Source organism: Propithecus coquereli, unplaced genomic scaffold, assembly GCF_000956105.1.
Source record: "Propithecus coquereli isolate 6110/MARCELLA unplaced genomic scaffold, Pcoq_1.0 Scaffold281, whole genome shotgun sequence".
Classification (NCBI taxonomy): Eukaryota; Metazoa; Chordata; class Mammalia; order Primates; family Indriidae; genus Propithecus; species Propithecus coquereli.
The window spans coordinates 819286-824279 of NW_012148408.1; the positions used below are offsets into that span (position 1 = coordinate 819286).

The 4994-nt window shown below is 46.8% G+C and overlaps 1 pseudogene; it reads left to right on the forward strand.

Moving 5' to 3' along the window:
• The first annotated feature begins 599 nt into the window (after positions 1–599).
• On the forward strand, positions 600–1810 carry LOC105813502 (annotated as a pseudogene).
• Positions 1811–4994: the final 3184 nt, after the last annotated feature.

The window sequence follows — 4994 nt, forward strand, 5'->3', positions numbered from 1 at the left end:
CTCTTGCTCAGGCTGGTTTCGAACTCCTGAGCTCAAACAATCTGCCCACCTCGGCCTCCCAGAGTGCTAGGATTACAGGCGTGAGCCACCGCGCCCGGCCAAGGTAAGAGACTTTCTGAAGGTTACACACTTTTGGCACGGCCTGGACTAGAATGCTTTGCTCTTCCTCTGTTAATTTCACTTTAAGCCTTCAGCCAACATGGAGTCCCCACGGCCGGCCACGCCCGAGCTGAACAGCTTCGCGCTCATTCCTGCACTGAACTCTCACCGTACTGCTTGAGGCTGATACCAGCCTCGAACAGAGAGGCGAAGCCAGGCCTCAGAAAAGGGAGATGACTGGCTCAAGGCCTCATGGCTAGTAAGTGGCCAAGTCGGGACTTGAACCCAGATCCTTCAACTGCCAGTTCAGCGCACCTTCCTTGGCAGTACTGAAAGGCCGCTGAGGGAGCTGGCTCCTACATCCAGCTGAGAGGAAAGGGCAGAGTTAAGGCTCATTGGAGACGCTGGGTGGCACAGACACAAGGGGCCCCGACAGTGGCCTTCTGGCAGAATGGCTCCGCTTTGCATAATATGCAAACAAAATCTCGTACTCCTCAGGAATGCTGCAGGACAGCTCCCGGGTGTAGTATGGCTGAGCTTAGGCAGAGACTGGGACAGGGACGACTTCCCAGCAGCTGCGCTGTCCCAAACCCCAGCCCTGGCCTGGCTCACGCCTCCTGCTGGACGCCTCTTGCAATGCACGCATCATCTACACCCAACACTAGGGCCACTACTTTTACCTTCTTTGGGCCTCAGTTTCCTGGCCTCAAATGGGATGATGATGATGTACATAAAGGTTTTTTTCTTTTGCCTCTGAAACATCACTTTATGGAGGTCAAGGATCCATTAAAATACCTTTAGTCCCCGCAGACATTTCATAATAACAACAGTTGTGATTTGTCATTAAGCACCTACAACATTCTAGAGCTAGGTGACGTCCTTGCAACATGCCATTTTACAGCTAGGAAAGCGGAAGCACAGACAGGCGAAGTCAGTTGCCCTAGGTCACACAGCTAGTAAACGGCAGAGCAGTGATTTAATCTCAGGATCATCCATTCCGAATCTAGGGCTCTTTCCATGACATCACAACACCTTTGTTATTTGCTATCCAAAGTCCTTCCTCCCTCCTCTGCCTTGACTTCCCGTTCAAATCCCAGCAACAGGAGTGTGGCTGGCTGATCTGGGTCCTGTTGTCTGTGATATAGCAATGCTGCAGTGGCAGAACCGCAGCCCGCGTCCAGCGGCCTCATGCACGAGGCCACCACCCTCAACTGCTGCTCCGACGCGGACCCAAGCACAAAGGATTTTCTATTGCAGCAGACCATGCTACAAATTAAGGATCCTAAGAAGTCGTTGGATTTTTACACTAGAGCTCTTGGAATGACGCTACTCCAAAAATTAGATTTTCCTACTATGAAATTTTTGCTCTATTTCTTGGCTTATGAGGATAAAAATGACATGCCCAAAGATGAGGATGAAAAAGGAGCATGGGTATTCTCCAGAAAAGCTACGCTTGAGCTGACACACAAGGGGCATTGACTATGATGAGACCCAGAGTCACCACAGTGGCAACTCAGACCCTCGAGGATTGGGTCACATTGGAATTGCCGTTCCTGATGTACACGGTGCCTGTAAAAGATTTGAAGAACTGGGAGTGAAATTTGTGAAGAAACCCAATGGTGGTAAAATGAAAGGCCTGGCATTTATTCAAGATCCTGATGGTTACTGGATTGAAATTTTGCATCCTAACAAAATGGCACCTATTATTTAGCGCTGTGAAAATGCTCCTTGGAGATTTCAGCGAAGACAGAGATTAAACAGGAAACAATGCAGTTCAAGATATTCAGATAGCAGAAGCATCTAAGACTGATGAGTCAGTGCTATAATTCAAATTATTCTTAAATCCATTTCCCTTTCCTGTGTCAGCTGGGTTTTTTTCACCTAACTGTTCAGTCATTCTGGTTTTAAAGTAATGCTTTATCTTCTGCCCTTGAATATAGTTGTATAACTTTACTTTTTAGTTGATAATTAGAACAGTTCCCTTCAGAAGCTCTATTTATTTGCCTCCTTCTATCTCCTAAATAGCAGTTCTCTTTGAGTCTGAAAACAAAAAAAAAACCAGGCCCGGTGCGGTGGCTCACACCTGTAATCCTAGCATTCTGGGAGGCCGAGGCAGGTGAATCATTTGAGCTCAGGAGTTCGAGACCAGCCTGAGCAAGAGCGAAACCTCGTTTCTACTAAAAATAGAAAGAAATTAGATGGACAACTAAAAATGTATAGAAAAAATTAGCCGGGCACGGTGGCGCATGCTTGTAGTCCCCGCTACTCAGGAGGCTGAGGCAGGAGGATCGCTTGAGCCCAGGAGTTTGAGGTTGCTGTGAGTGAGGCTGACGACATGGCACTCTAGCCAGGGCAACAGAGTGAGACTCTGTCTCAAAAAAAAAAAAAAAAAGCCAGCATCAGTCACACAGACCCACTCACTTGTCCTGTGTTTACTACCTGGGACAGCTTCCCCATCTTTCCAGTGACCTAAATATATATGCTTATCTTTGGGTTTGTGCATAATTGTATGAGTCTTTAGATATATGCATTTATTAATATACGTATGTGGGATTTGTGATTGATATATGTGTATGAATAGTGAGTGTAGTGCATATGTATTTGTTTGTCATATGTGTTTTCATGTGAATGCATTTATGCATGTTAGTGTGTATGGTGGATGCATGCATGTGCATGTTAGAATGCTTGTATCTACGTGTGAACTGTATATTCCAGAGACCAGGGGAAGATTTGACAAGTACTCTTTGAAATACCATTGTACCTAATGAGAGAAAAAAGTCCTGACAGCTCATAGCTGGACTACAGAGTAACCAACCAGGACTCTTCCAGTTTTAGCACTACTCCTCCATCCTGGGTAAGTCCTCAGTCTTAGGCAAACTGGGAATGTTGGTCACCCTACTGGCCTGGCAACCAACAGCTAGGCTGTCATGTTTCTGCTGAACATGACAGAATATCACAGCGTATCAGCATCAGATGAGGTTGCTCTGTGACCATGGTAGAACAGGACAAAAACAAGGACACTATGTGACTCAAAATGACCCAGCATCCTTCTCCCTCAGCTAACCAGAGTGACTACTTCTTCTTTACCAATGACAGCTCCAAAGCCCTGCTTTGGCCCTCCTGCCTCCTAGATAAAAATTATTAAGATGCCCAATCATCAAATTGCACTTGCTTCCTGATGGTGCTCAACCCATGAACAAACTTTCTTCCTTAATGACTCTCCAAAATCACCCAGCACAATTCCAAACCCCATCCCAAACAAGCCTGTCCTCACTGCCTCTTCCTAAGATGTCCCACAGTCCCCCATGGTGTGTGCTTCCTTTGCTGCAGCAAGTTAATAAACCTAACTTTGTTTAATTACAGGTGTGTTCCTGGTGCTATTTGGTTACTAGGCCTTAACACTGAGTGAAAGTCTAATAAAATCTCAGGCGGGTAGAATATATCAATTCAACTTTCATTTGCTCAACAAACATTTACTAAGCACTTACTATGTGTCAGGCACTATGCTGGGCAGTGGGAACAAACCCATCCCTTGTCTTCGAGGAGTTTACAGTTTGGTGAGGAAGGTAGACTGTGAAATAACAATGCAAATAAATATGCAGTTAAAGACCATGCTAAGTGCTGGGATCCGCATTCAGTGGGTCATGGGATACTTAACAACACCTAACCCTGGCCGGGCGTGGTGGCTCACACCTGTAATCCTAGCACTCTGGGAGGCCGAGGTGGGTGGATCGCTCGAGGTCAGAAATTCGAGACCAGCCTGAGCAAGAGCGAGACCCCGTCTCTACTAAAAATAGAAAGAAATTAGTTTGAAAACTAAAAATATATATATAGAAGAAAATTAGCTGAGCATGGTGGCGCATGCCTGTAGTCCCAGCTCCTTGGGAGACAGAGGCAGGAGGATTGCTTGAGCCCAGGAGTTTGAGGTTGCTGTGAGCTAGGCTGATGCCACGGCACTGTAGCCAGGGCAACAGAGCCAGACTCTGTCTCAAAAAAAAAACCAAAAAACCAAAAAAACCCACCTAACCCTAACCCAGCCCTACCGATCAAAGAAATACTTCATTCAAATCAGGATCCCCCCAATCGTTGCCTTGCCAGCCTCCTAAAGGGCCTCTTGGGTTGTTAAGATTGTACCTGCAGCCCAAGACCTATTTGGGACTGGAGCCACAGAGAGGCAGAAGTTTCCTATTCCTTTTCTCTTTAAATTAGTCCATTGGAGCCCCAGGTAGTCAATCCCATCCTAAGAGATGTTTAAGGTCCTAGTAGCAGCTAGAGATTGGGAAGTGGGTCTTTGCTTAGGTAAGCCAAATTAGGGCAGGTGGGGGGTAAGTCCTGCTGGATGGGAGAGCTCAGGGTCTAGGAATTTTCAGGAGTCTATGAAAACTCTAGAGACCTGAAGACAAACTTATAGTGACACTAAAATTAAAAAACCAAATTGCAAAATAAAAAATATCAACTTAATAATTAATTAAATGTCTCCAAAAAGGAACATGTCAGAGCAATTCAATTCAATGTGTAAAATGTTATTGTGGGTTGGACATCGTACTTAATAGGGGATGTCAAGTGGGGCTGCCAGAGTAAGAGGGCCTGGCCCTAGGAAGGCCTTAAACTGGCCCTGGTGTTGGGGCCCCTGATGGCCCCCTGGAATCTTCCAGTTCATGTGGGCAGGAAGAGCCAAGCTTGCCAGGCCAGCTGGCTGGCGCTGGGCTGGGCCGGCCCTCAGTTATCATTCCCTCCAGGACCGAGTCCTCGTGTTGTGTTTCCTTCCAACACGTGTCTGGGATGTGTGCCAGAGCCTGCCGCAGTGAGACTGGGTGGGTGAGGTGATAAGATAGAGACATCAAAGGATTCCCCACCCAGGTGCAGCAGTGGGGTGGGGTGTGGGTGTGGCAGAG